Consider the following 24,317-nt stretch of genomic DNA (forward strand, 5'->3'; position numbering starts at 1 on the left):
TTCCTCTTCTACCATCCCCACCAGCTCCCATACTCTTTCCTTCACAGATCAAAGGACTCCCCTTACTGCCTAGGAAAGGCCAGAAAACACCTTCTTTACACTGTTCCCAGTAATTAGCCACTGGCAGATTATTAGGGACTATCCTTAAAGACAGAAATATCCAGTGGTCTCAGTTTTATATTAATCATACCCATGGTCTCAACTGAGGACCTAAAATCACAAGTATGGTCTTAGTAGTTAAGAACCTCTCTGATATTAGAATACATATCTATTTAATATGTTTGGTTCAGAAGTATAAGAACAATCCAGCATGGACTTGCCTAAACTTAAACTGTTTGAGAAAGGAAGATGCTGGAACAAGGCAGACCGAGGACAAAGAAATGAAACTAACTTTGTCATGGTTCCAGAGGACAAGGACAGAAGTCTAAATGAGACTCCAAAAAGGGCACAAGAGGCCCATGTTAGCATCCATAAGCAGTGGGACTAAAACCGTAGTAGAAACCAAGCAAGGCCAGTCCTTGAGGACAGCCAGGTGGTAGCATTCTTCTGAAATATTTTTCTTATTTTGGTAAGTGATTCTATTTTGGGAATTGGAGCATAGATATATGACCCTCTGATAATAGTTTCTTCCAAGAAACATTTGGCACCTTTCCTCCTTTTGCTTTTCTTATGCCAAAATGCTCTCAAATTTTAGTTTAAATTCTCTTCTCCAATCTGAGATCATCTTGACAGCCCTGCATGCTGCAATGAGATGTTTCCTCCTCTTGACAGAACCACGTGTTTTTCATCACAAAGAATTGTATCAAAAAATTTATGTTCTTCAACATTATTTGTGAAGTCAGTGTTTCACTTCCCTTATTCATCTTTTTACTCCAAACTCCTGACTTTAAAAAGCAGGAAGACACTTTTTTTTTTTTTCAATTCTGTCTGTAAACCCAAACTATTCCGTTTCTGTTTGAACTAAAATTTACAAAAAATACATTCTACATATTTTTCTCAGTGGTATCATTTTCTTCTTGGTGTATTAGTAGAAGCATGTAGAAATTGGTGAGTTGTAAGAATCTTAACATATCTTGTGATTTGCCATGGAGACCACAAAATTTTTCCCTAAAGCTAATGTCAAAGACTGCTGTCATTTTGTAGAATGTGGGAAGGTTCTGCTTCATGAAAAGGTCAGAGTTCATATTTTATGACAAGACCCTCATCTGACTCCAGAAGTAGTTTCTTCTTCAACTTTTTCTCTTTGGCATAACATGTGCATTCACTTGCCAAGATTTTAACCTTAATATTTGTTTTCCTTCACCTCCTCAAACTATTACTTATTTTGTTTTTGGGTTTTTTGGTGTCTTAGCATTTTATCTAGGAGCTCATCATCCCCCTAAATGAATTAGAGCAAACCCAGTTCACTCCTCAAGATGTTTTTGAACATTTTGTTGTGTTTTCTTCAATCACATAATGCTAACATTTTTACATACTTTATCATGTCATATATTTTAAGCTTTCCATATATCATGAAGCTTCCCATCTCTCTCAAAAGATTATATTCTCTTCAGAATATATTGTTTAACTTTAAACCACCACGACGACCAACACCCCTATGGAGCCTAACACATTGGTGACATCAAATTGAGAGCCAACAGGTGTTCACTGAATTAGAAAACAACCAAGAACTATTTATTTTGCAGCCATAATTCTTTTAGCTCCAAATAAGTTAAACACTCCAAACACTACTACAAATTCCTGAGTAATAAGGGGTCCTTTTGAAATCTGATTGTCTACCTCCTGGGTCCAGAAGCTATTAATCTTCTGAGTATTAGAAATCAGCGCTGGTAGGGCACCTGGGTGGCTCAGTTGGTTGAGCGTCCAACTCTTGGTTTTGGCTCAGGTCATGATATCATGGGTTGCGGGACTGAGCCCAGCAATTGGGCTCTGCACTCAGCAGGGAGTCTGTTTGGAAGATTCTCTCCCACTGCCCCCCTGCCCCGACCATTTCTCTCTCTAGAAAAGAAGAGAAAAAGGAAAAGGAAAAGAAAAAGAAAGATTCTCTCCCACTGCCCCCCACCCTTTCTCTCTCTAGGAAAAAAAAAAAAGAAAAAGAAAAGAAAAGAAAGAAATTAGCACTGATGTGCACCATTCACTGAGCCCAAACTCCTTCAATAACCACAACAGCACCCGGACATGCTTACCAGCAATGAAACAAAATATTTCATTCACCTCTTCCTGCCACTACCTATAGCTCTTATTGTTTCCTGCTTTAAGGAAGTCAGAGTTTCAGGAATGTTATTTTAAATCCTTGTTTGACTAATTCACCATCTCTTGATTCCTCTTGTTAGAAATTTTCTATTTCTAACTTAATATTAGATTCCAAAGAATAAGTAAACTTACTTTACTTATTCAAAATTATAAATCCCTGTGTAACATTTAATAATTGTACCTTGGTTTTCAAGTATCTTTAAAAGTCTTTTCATACATAATAATGGGAGAAAAAGATTAACAGATCCTTAAATGGGGACAGAGAAATAAAGTGTAAACTGTTGCAGTTAGAACTGAAAATCAAACTCCAAGTCTACCATAATAAAATAAATGCTAAATATCAGCAAAATACTATTCATTGAAAGCTACTTGTTATTCCATAAATCTTTACAAAAATTATTCATCTTTGAACTTTAGGACCTAACACGGTATCTAGTTTATAATACGTGAGTTTAAATAAATTATACACAGTATTGAATCAGGTACTAAGGAGAGTTATGACAGAAATTGAGGAGATTTATTTATCAAGAAATTTGCACTTTAACAAAGCTGCAATATGTAACAAATGTAACATGAGTATTGGAGCATTTATGAATAACACTGGATACAAAATTAGTTTCTTTACTGGAAAACTTCTTAGAACATTTAATACACTCAGGTGCACTGAAAAATGTGGATAGAGTGAGCAGAACTACCCAAATTTAGTTGACCATGAATTTCTTTCCCTATCCCTCCAAAAGAATACTTTTTAAAATCATTCAAGAAAACAGTTCTCCATAAAAAAAAACCTTTCAGAAAGTGATGAACCAATATAATGGCAGTGATTAAAACAAGACATAATTAAGCAAGAAAAGATTCACAGACAGAAGTACTGAATTGAGTTTTGACATGTTTGGAGAAGATGGAAGGCAAGACTGTCAAGGGCTCTTTAACTCTCACATAGTAGAGGTACAAAGAGTGGAGTAGAGGTTATCTTGACCATTGTGGTATCAGTAAACCAAAACTAGCAGGAAAGGAGTGTTTAGGGAGAACTTACTAGAGGAGGTAAGGAACAGTAGAATCTCTAAAACAGAGGTTCAACAAAGACTGTGCTTGTGGGTATATTTATATTGATGTGATTACGGGTACACGTTCAAACTATAAAAACATGAAAATGCAGTTTGTTACTTACCCTAAGTCATATTAATCTAGTACTGTGTCTTGCTACTTCAAAAGTGATTTCCCTTACCTGTTTGAGAGACTAAAGTCATCTTCCACACTGAGGGCCCATTTGGACAAGTTGAAATGCATTAGAGCTTTTGTACTTTTTCACCAGAAGGAGGAAATATGAAGTATGTGGGAGCTGGGGATTGGAAGAATCTAGGGAAAATCAGAGAAAAAAATGATAAATAATATGGTGCCTTGGTGTCACACTGCCAGACAGTCTTAAAGATAGGTCTTGTAATGCATATGGATGAAAAATTACATTCGGAGCTAACGCTGGTATTTTCCAGTAAAGCTCTGAGATTATAGGCTCTGGCATCTAAATAAAAACTTGAAATTAATATGGAAAAAGAAGCCACTCCATCACTGGTCTAAATGAGAGTGGCCACATCTGGTGAGGCCTGCAGAGCACTGGACAAGCAGTGGTAGACACCCTTGAGGCCAGTAGAGAGCCCAAAAGCTGCTTTCCCAGAAAGGCTTCAACTGCAGCGGTTACAATGCAATCCCTACCTCAAGTGACTTGCTGGCAGGATGGCAAAAGAAATGAGTGGGCTTTCTTTTATTTTTTCCTCTTGGACATATGAGACATCAAGGAGATTTTTTTCAGAAATAAGTGGTGTTGAAGATGGAGAGTCATGCATATAGAAGAGCCTTAATTATTTTTTTTTCTTGTCAAATTTTTATTTAAATTCTAGTCAGTTAACATACAGTGCAACACTGGTTTCAGGAGTAGAAATCAGTGATTCATCACTTACATAAAACACCCAGTGCTCATCATAACAAGTGCCCTTCTTAATACCCATCACTCATGTAGGCCAGACCCCACTTGCCTCCCTCCATCAGCCCTCCATTTGGAAGAATGATAATTATTTAGCATTAATGTTAATGAGACTTTATATGAACTTACAGGTTAGTCAGACCAGGTAATATTTCTATAAGGTAAAGATACAGTGTTTCTATACAGTGTTTGAGGACATACTTCTAGATCAAGAATTGCAATGTCTACGGGAGCTGTGCAATAAACATAAATGTGGGTAGTGTACCAGGTATGACACAATAGGTACAAAACACCTTGTGGGGTGCCTGGGTGGCTCAGTGGGTTGAGCCTCTGCCTTCGGCTCAGCTCATGATCTCAGGGTCCTGGGATGGAGCCCCACATTGAGCTCTCTGCTCAGAGGGGAGCCTGTTCCCCCCCCCTCTCTGCCTGCCTCTCTGCCTACTTGTGATCTCTCTATATATATATCAAATAAATAAATAAAATCTTAAAAAAAAAAAAACTACCTTGTATTCAACCCAGCATCACTCTTGCTGGATGTTATGTTTTAAAACACTATCCAGGCATAACATGAAGGCTGTATAAAGCTAACAGACCTCTACTGTTTCATCTTTGCTCTCAATGTTTCTCTTAATCCTTCAATTATTCCCCATGTCTTACAAACAAAATCTACTTTCATTAGCATGTCACTAAAGGGTCCATTATAATTTACTCTCATCACTTTGTCTTCATTTCTCATTGCCCCTCATTTATACTCTAGAATCCAGCTAAAAATACATGATAAACGAATAAATAATAAATTTCCTTTCCAAAACACTACTAAAAGCATGGATGTGACAAAACGTACATAACTTCTCATCAAGAGTTTGATCCAACATTTCTCTGTGAAATGGGCAGCGAATATGAACTAGAATATGAACAAGAATATGAGCTAATTAATGCTACAAAAAAAGAACAGCTCTATTATTATGTACCCAAACATGCAATAGAGTACCCAAATACATAAAACAATTAATAGCAAACATAAAAGAACTATCTGATACTAACATGATAATCATAGGTGACATTAACATCAATGGACAAATCACCTAAAGAGAAGATAAATAAGGTAACAGTGGTCTTGAGTGACACACTGGACCAGATGGATTTAACAGATATATTCAGAACATTTCATCCTAATACATTCTTTTCACATTGAACATTCTCCAGAATAAATCACATATTAGAACACAAAACAGGCCTCAGCAAGTAAAAAAGGATTGAAGTCATACCATGCACCTTTTCTGACCACAATGCTAAGAAATTCAAAGTTATCCACAAGAAAAAACCTGGAAAACCCACAAGCAAATGGGGTTAATTAAACAATATGCTACTAAACAATGAATGAGTCAACTGGGAAATCACAGAAGAAATAAAAAAAACATGGAAATGAATGAAAATGAAACACAACAGTCCAAAACCTTTAGGATGCAGCAAAAGCCATCCTAAGACAGAAGGATATAGCAATACAGGCCTAACTCAAGAAACAAGAAAAATCTCAAATATACAACCTAACCTTACACTTAAAGGAGCTCGAAAAAGAACAATAAGTAAAGCCTACATTCAGCAGAAGGAAGGAAATAATAAAGATTAGAGCAGAAATAAATGATACAGAAACTAAAAAAAAAAAAAAAAAAAAACAACCCAAAAAACAATAGAACAGATCAATGAAACCAGGAGCTGATTCCTTGAAAAAATTAGTAAAATTGATAAACCTCTAGCCAGACTTACCAAAAAGAAAGGAGAAATGATCCAAATAGTCACAAATAAGAGAATAATAACCCAACCAACATCACAGAAACATAAGCAATTAATTGCGAGAATATTATGAAAAACTGTATGTCAACAAATTGGACAACCTAGAAGAAATGTATAGTTACCAAAACTGAAACAGGAAGAAATACAAAACTTGAACAGACCGATAACCAGCAAAGGAATTGAATCAGTAATCAAAAATCTCCTAACAAACAAAAGTCCAGGATCAGATGGCTCCACAGGCAAATTCTACAGAACATTTAAAGAAGAACTGATACCTATTCTTCTCAAACTTTTCCAAAAAATAAAAAAAGAAAGGAAAATTTCCAAAGTAATTCTATGAGGCCAGCATTACCCTGATACCAAAACCAGATAAAGACACCACTAGAAAACAGAACTAAAGACCAATATCCCTGATGAAAACAGATATCAAAAATTCCCAATAAAATAGTAGCAAACCACATCAAACAATACATTAAAAATATCATTCACCGTAATCAAGTGGGATTTATTCCTGGGTTGCAAGATTGTTTCAATATTCACAAATCAATCAACAAGATACATTACATTAATGAAAGAAAGGATAACCATATGATCATTTCAACAGATGCAGAAAAAACACTGAACAAAATACAACATCCATTCATGATTAAAAAATTCTCAACAAAGTAGGTTTAGAGGAAAGATACCTCAATGTAATAAAGGTCATATACGAGGGGCGCCTGGGTGGCTCAGTGGGTTAAGGCCTCTGCCTTCGGCTCAGGTCATGATCTGAGGGTCCTGGGATCGAGCCCCACATCAGGCTCTCTGCTTGGCAGGGAGCCAGCATCCCTCTCTCTCTCTGCCTGCCTCTCTGCCTACTTGTGATCTCTGTCTGTCAAATAAATAAATAAAATCTTAAAAAAAAATTCATATACGAAAAACCCATAGCTAATATCATCCTCAATCAGGAGAAACTGAGAGCTTTTCCCCTGAAGTCAGGAATAAGACAGATGTCCACTCTCACATTTTTATTCAACGTAGTACTGGAAGTCCTAGCTGCAGCAATCAGACAACAAAAAGAAATAAAAGGCATCCTAATTGGAAAGGAAGAAGTCAAATTGTCACTATTCACAGATGACATGATACTCTACATAGAAATCCAAAAAAAACTCCACCAGAAAACCGCTAGAACTCACAAGCAAATTCAGTAAAGTCTCAAGGTACAAAATCAACATGCAGAAATCTGTTGCATTTCTATACACCAACAATGAAGCAGCAGAAAGAAAAATTAAGGAATCAGTCCCATTTACAATTGCACCAAAACCAATAAGATACAATAAACCTAACCAAAGAGGTGAAAGACCTATACTCTGAAAACTATAAAATACTGGGGAAAGAGATTAAAGACAACACAAAGAAATGGAAAGACCTATACCACCCAAAGAACCTACACCCAAAGAACCTACATTTTATCTCTCAAAATACCAATAGCATTTTTCACAGATCTAGAACAAACAATTCTAAAATTTGTATAGAACCACAAAAGACCCTGACGAGCCAAAGCAATCTTGGAAAGAGAAAGGCAAAGCTGGAGACATCATGATTCCAGACTTCAAGTTATATTATAAAGCTGTAATCACCAAAACAGTATAGTACTGGCACAAAAATAGACACATAGATCAACAGAACAGAACAGAAAACCCAGAAACGAACCTCCAATTACATGGTCAATTAATCTTCGACAAAGCAGGAAAGAATATCCAATGGGAAAAAGTCTCCTCAACAGATGGCGCTGGGAAAACTGGAGAGCAACATACAAAAGAATGAAATGGACCATGATACACAAAAATGAATTCAAAATGGATTAAAGGCTTAAACAGGAAACCTGAAACAATAATAATTCTGGAAGAGAATATAGGCAGTGACTTCTTTGACATCAGCTATAGCAACTACGTTCTAGATACATCTCCTAAGGCAAGGGAAACAGAATAAAAAAATAAACTGTTGGGACTATATCAAAATCAAAAGCTTTTGCAAGCGAAGGAAAAACAACAAAACTAAAGACAACCTAAGATAAAGGGTTAGTATTCAAACATAAGGAATTTATAAAATAACATCCCCCAAAACAAATAATCCAATTAAAAAATACGCAGAAGAGGGGCACCTGGGTGGCTCAGCGGGTTAAAGCCTCTGCCTTCGGCTCGGGTCATGATCCCAGGGTTCTGGGATCAAGCCCCACATCAGGCTCTCTGCTCAGCAGGGAGCCTGCTCCCCCACCTCCCCGCCGGCCTCTCCGCCTACTTGTGATCTCTGTTAAATAAACAAATAAAATCTTAAAAAAAAAAATAAGCAGAAGACATGAATAGATATTTTTCCAATGAATACTTACATATGGTCAACAGACACATGAAAAGATGCTCAACATCACTTAACATCAGGAAAATGTAAATCAAAACTAAATGAGATATCACCTAACACCTGTCTGTATGTGAAAATCAACAACACAAGAAGAAATAGGTGTCAGTGAGTATGTGGAAAAAGGGAAACCTTCTTGCACTATTGGGAATGCAAACTGGTGCAGCCACTCTGAAAAATGGTATGGTGTTTCCCTGAAAAGTTAAAAATAGAACTAGCCTATGATCCAGCAATCACACTATTAGGTATTAGTAATACACTAATTCGAAATGGATACATGCACCCTAATGTTTATCATAGCATTATCTACAATAGCTAAATTATAGAAACAGCCCATTAAGTCCATCAATTAATGAATGGATAAAGAAGATGTGGTACACACACACACACACACACACACCCCCCGGAATATTATTCAGCCATAAAAAAAGAATGAAATCATGCTATTTGCAATTACATGGATGGAGCTAGAGGGTATAATGCTAAAGGAAATAAGTCATTCATGGAAAGACAAATACCATACGATTTCACTCATATGTTGAGTTTAAGTAACAAACCAAATAAGCAAAGGGAGAAAAGAGAGAGAGGCAAACCAAGAAACAGACTCTTAACTATAGAGAACAAATTGGTGGTTACCAGGAGGGAGGTGGGTGGGGGGATGGGTTAAATAGGTGATAGAGAAAAGGAATGTACCAGTGATGAGCACAGGGTGATGTATGGAAGTACTGAATCACTACATTGTACACTTGAAACTCATATTACACTGTTAGCTAACTGGAATTTAAATAAAAACTTTAAAAAAAATTAAAAATCGGCAAAGAACTTGAAAAAATAAAGAATTCCACTGAATATTGGGATTATTTTATATTTCTTTACTTGCCTATAAATAAATATGATTTACACAGGGATGTTCATGTCACGGTAATTTTGAACATAATATCATCATGAGATGTAAAGCACTATATTCTGAGAACCTCTTCTGCAATGTTTGAACTAGAGTGGCCCTGTTACTTTTGAGAGGAAAATGAAGTTTCTCTGTGAAGGTCCAGGTGCAGTTTTCTTTCTTTCTTTCTTTTTTCTTATCTTTTAATGTAGAGTGGTGGCATAAATTCTGGTCAACGAACATGTCCCAGACTGATAATTAACTCTGCTCACTCCAGGATTCAAGCTTGAGTGGGCATATTAGGGATTTGGAGGAACCCTCCCTCGTAGCCGAGGGACTAAGAATCTTCTCAGTAAACAAAGAGAAAAGACGGCACAGCTATGTTTTAAGAACAGTATGTCAGTTCCAGAGGAGCGAAGTTTCAAAGTATAGCATTCATTCAACAATCATTTACTGATCCCTTATTTTGTATCAGATGTTATGAAAGATGCCAGACACGCAAAGGTAAATAGGAGCCATTTCTGCCCTAAGAAGTTCACAGTCCAGAATACTGGGAAGGTTACAATATGTCATATCATCATACTTTTTGTGGGGGTTAGAAGCAAGCCAAGTGTTCTGTGAGAACACTAGGAGCAGCATCTCCCCAACACGGGGGCAGTCAAGGATGCTTTCCAATAGGAAATCTTAAAACAGAATCTTAAAACAGAATCAAGAGTTATCCAGGCAAAAATAAGTAGGAAGAGCATCTTCAGCAGAGAAAACAAAATATGGCAGAGAGAAGACAACAGTTTCTACCATGGGATTGCCCTCTGTGTTGGGGCCATCAATCCACATAAGAGGTTAATAACCAGAAAAAATATAATCAATAAAGAAAACTGTTTCTTAGAAATCTCCATGGATTATTAAGAACACAAAGTGTTAACTTCATCAGTCCAATTGTTTCTGCAGTAACAAGAACACAGTGCCCTGAATATCCTTGAAGGATTAGTGGGTGTCAATAGTTATCTTAATGTTTTTAGCTGCCATTAATAACAAGTATGTAAAGAATCTGGCCTTGCCCAGAGAAAAAGATTGGCCTTTGGTAGGTAACCTCAGATTCTGGGAGACCATCTCTCCTGATAGGACTGTCTTTATTAACTTTGGGACATTAGATCATGCTGGATAGTCTGACAAAGTGATTTAGGGTGAGAAGGGGCCACACCCAACAGCATTTAGGGTTGGGGGTGACCATGTCTGAACAACCAACAATGCAATCTAGGGTAGAAGGGGCTTTTGGTCATGCCCAGATGGCCTGGAGACTAGAGATTGAGATCAACCACATGGCCATCAATCATGGCCTCGTGACAGAGCCCACAGTAGACACTCCGAACACCAAGGCTCAGATGGGCTTCCCTGGTTTGTAATACTCTCTGTATATGGACACACAATGATAGCAAGAGGGTAAGGCATCCTGACTCCAGAGGGAGAGAAAACAGAAGCTTCTGTGTTTGGTGCTTCTAGATTCTGCCCTATGGGCTTCTTCATTTGGCTGATTTTAATCTGTATCTTTTCCCTCTCTTACATAAGATATAGCCATAATAGTTTGCAGTGAGTTCTTGGTGCCCTTCTAGTAAGTTATCAAACCTGAGGGAAACCCCTAAGTTTATAGTTTGTGCCGGAAGTGAGGGTAGCATCATGTGGGAACTGTTTCCTCTAACTTACATTGGACCAAAATTCTCACAAAGGATGAGTTAAGCAAACCAGAGAAAGAGAAAAGAAAATGAAATACCATTTACTGAGAGTAAATGAAATATCTACTGAGGATTTCCAAATAATTTGGGAGAAAATTGAGGGCTAAATTGAGGGCTAAAATTCCCCCTGAGTAGGTAATGGTGTGGCTAGAAATTACTTTAAAACTATTGCCATGACTATATTTTAACCATTTATCTAGTCTAGTCTGAGAAATACAGCATGCACATAACTGTGTACATTCTATTTCCTGTCATGACCAAATAAGCTCCTCTCAGATAAACCCTTCCATAGATAAAACTACAAAAAATCCGCATAAAACAAAAAAATAAAACTACTTGAAGGCTCTGGAGAGTGAACAAAAATAAAATGGTTAGTGAAGAGGATTCAATACTTAGATGAAGGAAGTGTCATGATATGCTTCCCATTTTTTTAAACAGGTTTTTTGGTTTGGTTTTGTTTGTTTGCTTGTTTGTTTTTAACCCAAATGCAGGCTGCTGCTATGAGGGGCATAATATATGGGATGGCTAGAACTCAGATAGAAAGGCATGGTCTTAAGACTTAAACCACTGGACAAACTTTAGGACAATACAACTGCTGGAAAGTGGGGATGGATTAAGAGAGAAAGCCCTCACTTCATATAGGGGAACCTACAATTCAAATGATGGCCTACATCTTAGCAGAGACACTAGGGGCTAGGAATCCTGACATCCTTCCTCATTCACGAGTTGAAGGGAAAATAATTGGTGACACTGAAATTCTACATCTAGTGAAAATATCTGTAAAGAATGAAGACAAGGGGTGCCTGGGTGGCTCAGTGGGTTAAAGCCTCTGCCTTTGGCTTGGGTCATGAACCCAGGGTCCTAGGATTGAGCCCCATGTGTAGGGCTCCCTGCTCAGTGGGGAGCCTGATTCTCCCTCTCTCTCCCCCTCTGTTCTTTTTGCCCTGCTTTTGTTCTCTCGCTTTCTCTGTCAAATAAATAAATAAAATCTTAAGGAAAAAAAAGAATGAAGACAAGATATATACAGGGGCATGCATGCCAATGAATGCCATGTTAAGTACAGAATTACTTGCTGCTTTACCCCTGCTTGATTCCCACAGAAAATACGTTTCTGAACTTGCCTCAAAAACTGTCAATTTATAACTGTTTCTATAAAGCATTCTCCATCCTCCCCTCAGTATCATAAGGTTTACTTGCTGGTTTATCCATTATGTCAACATGTTTATAGACCTTATGGGATTGGGGATCCACCTTTTATATTTTTTAAATACCTGCCATGATTATGCCATTGCCTTTATGAACATGACACACGTCACTGCCCTCAGGAGTATTCTGATATCCCACCAGCAAGAAAGCAGACGATACTTTCCCTTAAAGAGTAAGGCAAGAAAAGAAAGGGCTTGGGATTTCTTCAATATCTTGAGAGCCTTATGCAGAAGGACATCAGAATGTTGTTTACAGCAATGTTAAAAAAATTAAACTGTTTGGCACTCCGATATAAACATAGAGCTTTAAATTTATATCAAGTGTTCGGAATTTCTTCGACAAAATAATCATGCAAATATAGCATATTTAGATAAAATGATACCCCAAATAATCCACATGTCCTAGACAAGTTCAATATGATGATAAAAATCAATATAAACATCACTATATCCATTTTTTCTTTCCCTTTCCTAAGTCTACCGAATTAACATTTTTTTTTGAGAAATCTGATACAGAGACATTTTTGTTTTCTCTTGGCACAAATATTAATCCTTCATGAAACAAAAGTACTAAGTGTTGTTTATGCTTGGAATATTTGCTAAGACTCTTGAAGACTATTTTCCTTTCTTAAACATCTGGTGGTCAAACCAGAAATGCTAACCCACTTCCAAATTTGAGAAGCAAAGTAAGCAGAAATCTTTTCACAATGATGCTTGTTTCTGTTTCGGGGAATCTCCATTAGCATTTCTGGTGGGAGTTCTGACTGCGGGACTGAGAAAGCCCTGTGGAGAATTCTGTTAACTGCAAAGGGTTCATATAAAGCCAAATACTGTTTGGGGAGCTTCGACTTTGTGGCTTGGTTTTCTACATCAACCTTCTCAGGTTACGTTCACTAGTCTTAACCCTGTTATGAACTCTGTAAAATTGAAAAGTCATTTGAAATCAGCATTTTCCCACCATGTAAGAATTCTGTAATCACAACCCACACACTACAATTGCACTTGATGTTAGCCAAAAGTCCGAGAAGCGATACACACACTACAATTGATGTGTTTGCAAAGCTTCCCTCACATTGGTCATTTTCACCCTCATAAGTCTCACTGCCCTGAGTGATTCAAGAAATAGTCCCTCACTACTGGTTTGAGATCATCAAATTATTTTTTCTTATTTAAAAATTTTTAAATCCAGCTCTGTTTTTGAAACTCCAGTTATATATTATAAAGTAGTTCAGTGTGATCGCTGGAATTGAAACAATGTAAGTAAACACAGTAGCACTTAAAAGCCGCTTCTTGCTGCTCTCATCTATACCCTCCCTCCTCTTCTGCTTCACCAGACAATGTGTTTTATGCTTATCCAATACCAGCTACCCCAGTAAGTCTTCCATATACCTCAGACTCACAATTCTTACATGGTATTATTTTTCCCATTTAAAGTTTAAAAAACAAAGACTTAGAAAAATAAAGCACAGTTAGGTTGCGTAGCTAGTAAGGGCAAATCTAAGATCTGAAATATTCCATTACTTACACAACACTGTTCCCCTATTGTCTCTCCTTTAATAGAACGAGGTAATATAGAATATTCAAATTCTGTGTATATATGTCTGTGTAAACTATGTATGTTTACACAATTATAATATACATTATAATCATACATTAGAAGCATATAATTATATGTATAATATACTCCTATAACATATATAATATGTATGTTACACTGTGAATCACATTAGATAAATATTAGAAATTATATAAGATTAAATTAGAAATTATATAAAAGATATTTAACATTAGAAATTACATAAATTTAATCCAATACATACATTATATATGCAACGCTTATATAATCACAGCATCTGATGTCTAAGAAATTTATATATTTAATAATCTGAAAGTGTGAAGTCTTGAGAATCAAGGTGTTCTGTAGATATAACTGAAAGGGAGTCAGTACATTTTAGTCCTATCTCATACTTTGAAAACATCCTTGTACCAGATCTGTATAGCACCTCACATTATGATTGCTTCTCCCCACAAGTCTGTCTGACTAATAATGGTCTGGTTAATTATGCCACCCTAGAAGAACTACGACTATTTCTGCCAATAGTAGATGTGGCAATAATTTTTGTTAAAGAAAACTGTATTAATTACAATGGAAAGATAGAATAAAATTTTACTTGTAAGACTAGTCATTTTACTGAAAACAATGTTAAACTATGGTTTGGTAACATAGAAATATGATAACTTGCTGGCAAACGTATTGCTAATTTTTTTTATGTTGATGGAGATCTAACAGTATCACCCAGAAGAGTATACAGCAAATAATATGTATCCGCTATGATTAGTTGTTTCCTGTGCTATACTGGTTGGCAAGTATTTTTACTAGTAACCCTGTTGCATAATATATACAGCTCGAATTTCCTGTGCTTGTGTGGTAGAGATAAAGTTTTAATAAATGGCCCTAACACACTTATTTTAAGCATTTGGTTTAGAAATAATAGCATATCTTTTCTTTGTGGCACCTTTAATTCATTTTTAATCTACATCAGGTTAATTTAATATTTAGGCTGGATAAACTTGTTTCTGCCCAGATAAAAGTACATAGTCTAATGGAACATAGTATTTAAATAAGGGAGACTAAAGGCTATTTTTATTCAAGAACTTTTATTTCAAAGGACTGAGATCAGCTTAAAAGATCATTTGATTTTTAATAGGTATGCACCAGCTTGGATATCCAAATACCTGCTTTGACAAATAGGTTTCCATTTTCTCTGACAACAAGGAAGACTTAAAATGTAAATTTGACGATTTGAAACTTTTATTGGATAAGCTGATGCTTGGCTTTGGTTTTTGTATTATTTATTTATTTATATTAACATATAATGTATTATTAGCCCCAGGGGTACATGTCTGTGAAGCATCAGGCTTACACACTTCACAGCACTCACCATAGCACATACCCTCCCCAATGTCCATAACCCAACCACCCCATCCCTACCCCCCTACCCCCAGCAACCCTCAGTTTATTTTTTTTGAGATTAAGAGTCTATTATGGTTTGTCTCCCTCCTGACAAGATGGTTTTGTATTTTTTAAGCTGAGATCTTAACTTGCCAGAAATGGGCTCTTTTTTCTTATCTTTGCCATTTCATAATAGTATAGAATATATAGCAATGATTTCAAATGGAAATGTTGTTTTCTACTTTGCTTTTCTGTAGAGCAGGCTATTTCACTGGACATGAAAGAAGTGATCCAGGCAGAGTATAAAGGAAGTAAAACTAATAAGCTCTAGTATTTTAAAAAAAAAAAGTGTGAAGCTAAGTTAGAAGTGAGTGAGAAAAATGTATACAAAATAAATACAAGGGTAAGCATGAGAAGATATGCAGGCATTAGTTTACTAATAGGTGTGAATATAACTTAAAATGCTTGCAGAAAAAAGTGTAAAACAGGGTGTAAAATAAATTAAATGCATGTTTACAGCTGTGATTCCTAAAAAAAAAAAAAAAAACAAGGAACAAAAAAAAAACCTCTTGCCAACCCCACTAAGAATCACTGGGCCTTAAAAATACTGCCTACTCAGAAATAATGTAATTTCCATAGTGATACTAGTAATAGTAGTCTTTAAAAGGCTATACACATCCACATTGGGTTACTGACTAAGAGCCGCCTGGAGCTTCCAGCTGGGCCGTTTTGATATCCCAGAACTCTGCTGTGTTTGACTTACAGTTGAACCACAAAGAATCACACTACGCATTTCATTCCCAAGAGACAGAAAGTATGTCTAAGTGGGAAGACACAACTTAATTTCTAATCTGGAAGGAGTGTGGGACATAGAATTTTAAATGATGGGTAAATATTTGAAATTTTTAGTTTTTTTCTTTAGATTTGCTTTAACTTTTAAAGTAAGCTACAGTTAGATAAATTTCCATAAAGATTTTAGGTGCTTGCCTTTGAGGTTCTTTTCTACCATGTTAATTGAAACATTTCTGATATATATCCTTGGTAAAATAAAGATCATGGGATTTGAAATCAGGAAAGGTAGGTTTAATTCTGGCCAAACTCTAACAAATCATTTATTTTATGTGAATCTAAATTTCTTGGAGCTAATAAAATTTCTCAAAATTGTTGAATAAGCCAGTCAGATGATAATCACAATTTAATTTTTTTTTTTAATTTTAAGATATTTTCTAAAAGATTTTTTTTATTTGAGGGAGAGAGAGAGAGAGAAAGAGAGTACACATGTGAGCAGGGGGAGGGACAGAGGGAGAAAGAAAATCCTGAAGCAGATTTCCCTATTAGCACAGAAGGGCTAGATCCCAGGACCCGAGATCATGACCTGAGCCAAAATGAAGAGAAAGCCGCTTACCCACTGAGACATCCAGGTGCCCTGATAATTACTATTAAAAAAAAAAAAAAAAAAAAGAAAGAAAAGAATGGCACTAGGCTTGGTGTTTTACTCTTGTAATTCTTTTAACTCTCAAAATTCCCAGGGTAAGGGTTCTTCAGATTTCACTTTTCTGATGAGAAATGAAGGCATAAAGAGATAACTAATCAGCTGCAACTCACACAGGTGGTGGGTGTTGGAGCCACAAATCAAACCCAAACCTTTTTTATTTCAAAGACTATGCTCTTTTCACTATGCCACCTTACCTAAAGGATATGACAGCATTTTGTAAATTAAAGAACTTTATTAAATGTTATAATTGAATATAAGGGTTAGTGATTAAAATTATTTATCACCTAATATAATCAAAGAACCCTTTGCTTCATATTGTGAGCATGATGTGGTAATGCACGGTAGCCAATTTTTCTTTCCACTTTCTATCCTGGTTGACATGTAAAGGAAAGCTCAGGAAGAAATCTGGGACAGTTATTTCCTTCCCTTTTGGGCCAACAGTCAGACTATGTTTCCCAGCATCCAGATCAGTTATAGTGGGCAATGTATTTAAAGTTCCAGATGATGAACTGTGGGCAGAACTAATGCACAGAGCCTTCAGGGCTGGCCCACAACACCTTCCATTTTTCTTTTTTCCCTTAGCAGCTTTCCAATGCCAGAGATACAGGAGAGGATTCCAAAGCCCTTGAGGGGGACAGGGCGGGGGGCGGGGGGGAGAACTAGACAAAAAGAATTATGTCCTTAAATAACTACATGAATTAGATTTTCTGCTCTACTCAGACCATGCCAACCACACTGCGCTGGAACTTGAGCAATAAACCTTTGCTGTGTGAAGCCACTCAGATCTGGGAGTCATTCATTAGCGCAATTAGTCTGCGCAGACTCATACAAGAGTATACCTAAGAAATGGTTTATTAAACCAAATCAGTGGCCCATTTAGCTCAGGTACCTGTCTTGCTTTTGCACAGGGGCTGTTACATAAGGATGATGTAGTAATAACAACAGCTACCACTCTATAAAGTACTTGTTCTGTGCTAAGCTTATATTTAAGTGGTAAATATAAGCCACTAACCTCAGCTTTACATATATTATTTTATTAATTCCTCATCCTAAATAGGCACTATTCATTATTTTCATTTTACAAGAAAAAGAAGATTCTAATTTAGTTTGAGTAACTTGCTCAAATACAATTCATTCTGACTCCCAAACTGAAAGCCTATATCCATTGTACAGGAAGGTTCTATTGGCCTGGAGTCTTTAAACAGTCTACCACAATGTATCATTATAAGTTTACCTCAACATTTAAACAATGTTTTTTAATATTGTTTCAGTTTGAACCACCACCATTTGGACGGTTCCAACACTGACTAATTTCTTTGGGTCTTCAAGCTTCTTGCTTGGAGCTATAAAGAAGTGACCCCTCATTCTCTGCAATTTATTGGCTTTCTTGATGGAAAACATCCAAAATATAGATAATGTAGGTTTCAAAATTTCATTTTTAGAATGTTTTCATAAAAATACTTTGGTTGACTTCAAAGAGCTTTTCTAATAACTTCCAGGATTTCCTTTTGATCGTGAAAGAATATTGAGTCAATTTTGACCACCACCACGACCACCACCACCACCAACAAAATCATCTACAAGATGTCCATTAGTTCAGAAATCAAGTTCTAATTATTCTCCATAAAGATAGCCTAATACTTGTCTATATCAAAGTCACTGGCCATAATCTGCTCACTCTCAGAGTCTGCAGTTTTTTCTTCTCTCAGATTTTCCTGGCCAGAAAAGACTATAACATATATAAATTTGAACATTCACTCCACTTTCTTTACTCCAGTACTGAATAAAACAACATCGCCATCACTAATCTATAAAGGACGCTAGTGGTAGTGCTTTATATTTAAAGTAGCCAGTCACCAACCACTGACAAAATAGCTTCTCCAACATATGTAGAGGGTTTTCGTGTCCATACAAAACCAGAGGAATGATGGGGAGAGAGAATGAGACAGTTGGGGAATATTTTGGTATTACCATTGAAATAGGTAATGAGAAAGCTGCAGAATTTTCGAAGATGTTTATCTCATGTAATTTAGGGCTCTCTGTAAATTGGTTTGTTCATAATGAAAAACGCTGTTAGCAACAAGACTCATAGTTGTTCTTATGCAATTTATTTTATTTTACTTTTATTATTATTATTATTATTATTATTAGCCATAGGATAGCTTGCAATTTTTTATGGTCAGTAAAAAAAAGTTTATTAACTTAGACTCCTCTACCTTACTTTTATCACTCTGTACATTTATCCTTTCTAGGTCTTCAATATGAATGTTAGAAACATAAATGACAGGGGTTTCTGGGTGGCTCAGTCTGTTGAGTGTCTCTTGGTTTTGGCTCAGATCATGATCTCAGGGTGATGAGGTCAAGCCCTGTGTCAGGCTCCGGCCTGAGCATGGAGCCTGCTTGAGATTCTCTCTCTCCCTCTCCTTCTGCCCCTCCCCCTACTTGAACTCTCCATCTCTAAATTAAATAAAGTCTGAAAAAAAAAATGACATCTGATAAAAAGTAAAAACTGGATTACCAAATCAATTAAATTAGTGACCCCTAAATAAGTTCCCCAAATCGAGATTTAGCCTCTGAAACAGCCACTCTCCAACAATAATTGTTAAGCCATTTTCACTTATGTGGTCCCCAAGGAACACAGTGTCCATTTTTCCCTAACTACAGGTGAAGCCTGAGAGGAAAATCTCATTACTTTCCCTATGACTGTGTTCTCTCCCCACCCCACCCTCCATAAGCTTCTCTATCCACAGAGAAGAGCAAAATTATCATGCAAAAAGGACAGGGCCATTTTTCGATTCCTCCCTTAATTTTCTGAAGATCTGTGAGGAGATTTTAGATTGTCCTAGAAAATAAGAGCTCTCTCTGTTTTTCGCATCATTTCCCTCAATTCCATCCTCCACAGAGAAAGCAGGATAACCTATCTGACCTGTAAATAAGTTGCAGGTTGAAAACTCTAAAATGCTTTTCCCCTTCCCCTTCCAAAGAAAGTCCCATATAACCCCCACACTCTTCCATAATCTACTCTTGGCCTACTGATCCAGTCTTCCCACCTCAGACTCTGCACTGACAATATAGAACTAACACAGCAGACAGTCTGTCCCTTCTGGGCTTGGTTTATGGGTCTTTCACCCTTCATGGTGCCTAACTCCTCAAGGTCAGACAATTCAATGGCACCTCCCCAGGAATCCTTCTCCACATCCTCACCTCCCCCACCAACACCCTCCCCCCGCCCACCCCAGCCGCATGAGCCTACAATTTCTCTCCCTTGGATGTTATAATAACCTGTGCCTAACACCATCACTGCCTTTGCCATGTTACATTTTAATTATTTGTGTATGAATCTGACTTCATCATTACACTGTGATCTGGAGGGCAGACTTTGTCTTTTATTTTTAAATCTGAGTGTCTTAGATGTTCTGGCACAGAGCAAATGATATTTTGCCAATGAAAAAAACTAAATGTATTCAGAGTAAGCTCATCTGAACCATCCAGATTTAACTCAACTCCGCTAATATGCATGTCTGTGGATGCCGCTGCCTCAAATCTGGTCTTACAGCTTTCCTTTCTACTGAGCATCTTTTTTAAACTGTATGGTTTGTTTTTGTTTTTGTTTTTAATTGTCTACTGTTCTGCTTGAGGGTTTGGGGGTGGGTTTTGGTTTGTTTTTTCTGTATTTTGTTTTTGTACCTTACCAAACATGGTCTGGGTTTTTTTTTTTTTTTTCTCATTTTTTTCTCTAAGTTCTCATAGAGTATTATGTAGTTAGTTGGTAATAGAGTAGAATGGTTGGCAAAAAATACACATTTGTTTTTTTAACAATTGTCCTTAAATAGCTGTAAATGCTATGCAGTTTTGATAACTGTGATTTAACCAACTTAAAATTATTTCAAAGCATGTGCATCCACACCCATTTTGACCACCTATAGATTCAAAATCGATGTCAGTTTACAAATCAGTTTTATTGCTTATTGGTTTCAGATTGTTAGGCCATGGGTATTTCAAATTTCTGCATTCTTAAAGCTCAGGGTTTCAGCAATTTCCCTTCCTCAACCTCAAATTTTCATAACAAATTTTGCAGCAATTAAGGCATATAGACAAATACACTGAAGGGCAGAACATTTGGATTGTTTATAATGCAGCAGAGTAGAAAGGTACTTGATTTGGTGATTAAATTAAAGCCAAATATGGCTTCTTATGAAAGTTTTTAGCATCTAAAATTCTTCACCTCCCAAAGTGCAATATAAAAGCCATGCATATATTACTCTACAAGGCATACAAAACATACGAATATAACAGGAAAAAAACTTGCATTGTACATACACACTACATATAAATGCTATAAAAAGAAATTGACAGTAGTGACTTAAAGAAATAGGGCCTCGATTACATTTTAATGGTACACTAGCAATATGCAAAAACCAAAGTAAGACGTGATAATACGAAATTATATTTCTTTTTTTTTAAATATTTTTATTTATTTTTTCGACAGAGAGAGATCACAAGAAGGCAGAGAGGCAGGCAGAGAGAGAGGAGGAAGCAGGCTCCCCGCCAAGGAGAGAGCCCGATGTGGGGCTCGATCCCAGGACCCTGGGATCATGACCTGAGCCGAAGGCAGAGCTTTAAGCCTCTGAGCCACCCAGGGGCCCCGACGAAATTATATTTCTATGGTATAACTTAATAATATAATAAAATGCACTACACTAAGATGTTAATGTCTCTTTGAGTATAAGAAATATAGGCTTTAAAAAAAAAAAAGAAAAGAAATATAGGTTTTTTTCTTCTTCCTGATTTTCTGGATTTTCCAGTTTTCCAAAATAGAGATCTATTCAAATAGAAAAAATTACTTCTGATCAAAAAAAGAAATGAATAAGGATAATATTTTTACCTCTCTGTAGTTCATACCTCTAACTATAAGCTCTACTGATTTGTAGCTTTTAAAGCATTTTCTCATTTAATATGTCTTTTGATCCTCTCAAGAAAAGAGAATCCAACAAATGAGAAAAGTTAGCCTCAGAAATAAAGAGAAATGTCTTAAGATTGCCCAGATGTTAAGTGGCAGGGACACTTTCAATTTTATTTATTTATTTTTGAGAGAGAGAGAGAGAGCGTGCACGCACAAGCACACAAGCAGGGGGAGAGAGAATCCCAAGCAATCTGCACACGCAGCTCAGTGCAGAGCCCAACACGGGGCTCCATCTCATGACCCTGAGGTCATGACCTGAGCTGAAACCAAGAGTCAGATGCTTAACCCACTGAGCCACCCAGGCACCCTGGAGTGGCAGGGACACTTTTTAAACAAATTCTGGTTGTATTTTGAGTACTGACTATTTTGTTGAAAGGGGCAATGACTTGCAAAGAAGGTCATAACAGGAGGGGTTATCAGGAAAAAAAACAAGAAGACTGACTAAGTGTGGACTACATGCCCCACTGTATTAAAAGGGCCACAGAGAGACCGGCCTTTAGTCTTCTATGATATACTTAATATTACCATCTCCATTCTATGAATGGGGAAACTGAAGCACAGAGAGGCCAAGTAAGAGGGTCAAAATCACAGAGAGGCAAGTGGCAGAGCCGGGATTCAAACCCATGCGTTCTTACACATTCTGGGTGGGCAGATTCTGACTAAAGCCCTTTTCTAGCCTGTTGCCAGCATAAGCACACCAGTCACCAACAGAACTCATCAAGTGTCAGGTTTCCTTGAGACACCTGAGTGGTTAGGAATTAACCCATTTTCAATCAGTTCATCAAACTACAATCTTTTAAAACTTATCATTTAAAAAAACCACATTTTTTTAAAAGCAACTTTTAGTTGCTTTTTAACAGGTGAGGGGAAAGCAAAGGATTCAACAGCAAAATGCATGCGCTTCAACAACCTTCTTTAAACCCTGACCTTTATGGAGAAAAACTGATTTTATTGCATGAAAATACAAATCAGCTGGCTATATTAATTATGAACCAGATTCAATAGCAGAATCAATAATAACAGAGTAACTACCAGATTCTGAGTTTACAACATAGGAACCACTTCATCCCTTCCCATCCACCTATACAGCTAACATCCAGGCTTTGGTTTTCTTCTCTCTCAGAGCTGTAGCTGTCACCATTTTAAATGGTAGAGCGGGAAAGGTATAGATAGATGTACATGTCTCGTGTGTGTGTGTGTGTGTGTGTGTTTGTGTGTGTGTGTGTGTGTGTGTGTTTAACAAATATACATTGACAGAAGGAGAGGGACTTTTTACAGGCCTTGTCTTCTTGTACCAAACCCACAAATGGAGCAGTTTTACCTTGGACCTCACTAGACTTTGCTGAAAACAGATTTTCTGGCCCATGACACCCATTGAGTCAAAAAAAGATTTTTTTTAATCTTCAAGTTCTATAACATTAGATATGAATTTAACCACTTAGCCATTCCAGATTACATTTCTGGGTTCCTACTGGGTATAAACCAAGTGAATATAAATCATTATCTATTGCATTCACACTTGACCACAGTATACAGCCAATAAGAACAAGCACGGAACAGTACAACCAGATTCTAATGCAAACAGTAAGCCTTGGGTTTATTTCCTTTAGATGTCTACATGGAATTTAGTGAATCAATTATTAAATATTAGTGTCCCTTATGGAGTGAGATAATCTACTAGCTTCACTGTTCTAAGTATTACCTATTCACTTCCTTTGTCCACACTGATTTTTCAGATAGAGACACAAGATAAATTGCCTGGTTAGGTTTTTTTGTTTGTTTGTTTGTTTTTTTAAAGATTTTATTTATTTATTTGACAAATAGAGATGGCAAGTAGGCAGAGAGGCAGGCAGACAGAGAGAGGGGGAAGCAGGCTCCCTGCTGAGCAGAGAGCCTGATGTGGGGCTCGATCCCAGAACCCTGGGATCATGATCTGAGCCGAAGGCAGAGGCTTTAACCCACTGAGCCACCCAGGTGCCCCCATGGTTAGGTTTTAAACTCTTTACCTTGAGGCATTTTCTTTGCTGTTCCTTTTCTTTCTTTTTTTTTTAATCCTTGCAAATTTAGACACCACAGAAAACTGTTATTTGCCTCATAATGGCCTCTTCAGCGTGTTTCACAGTCTTTTTGTGGAGAATAATGACATAATGATAGTGTTCTCAGACCTATATTTTCTACTTGATAAACTAGCAATTATATGATTAAAGCATTTTTAGAAACTCACATTAAGTATATGATACCCTAGAAACCAGTCCATCATGTAATTACACAGTCAGGAGAGAAATAATTTACATAACTAAAAACCATCTGAAACAGTATTCATGACCAGTATGTGATTTTTTCCAGCAGATTAAATATTGTAAAAATATTAATTTAATTACAATATACTTTTAATATTTGTTAGGATTATCAATTCTGAATTTTATAAATTGTGTTTAAACTTTCATTTTCTGTCCTTCGTGAAAGGAAGTTATGCCAAGCTTTGCTGAAAACATGTGCTCACGTGCTGGACACATTAGGACCAAGACAGAAAAACCTTATGCTTTCTCTTCACAGATCTCATACCTACAGAAAACAGAGAAAGGCAGGCAATGCCTAGTTATTCAAGCTCTACAAGGAACATCAAATTTTGCCCAGGACCTGTCTTACATCTATCTTATAGGAAC

The 24,317-nt window shown here is 36.7% G+C and overlaps 1 long non-coding RNA gene across 1 annotated transcript in view; it reads right to left on the reverse strand.

The window, feature by feature from the left end:
- The window catches only part of LOC308339327, a 74,625-nt gene that overhangs the window by 15,792 nt on the left and 34,516 nt on the right, over nt 1–24,317 (reverse strand). The window contains exon 2 of the long non-coding RNA XR_013966494.1: nt 3,482–3,612. This is a non-coding gene — a long non-coding RNA (uncharacterized lncRNA). The remainder of the gene's footprint in view (nt 1–3,481; nt 3,613–24,317) is intronic.

Source organism: Martes martes (assembly GCF_963455335.1).
Source record: "Martes martes genome assembly, chromosome: 3".
NCBI classification, from domain to species: Eukaryota; Metazoa; Chordata; class Mammalia; order Carnivora; family Mustelidae; genus Martes; species Martes martes.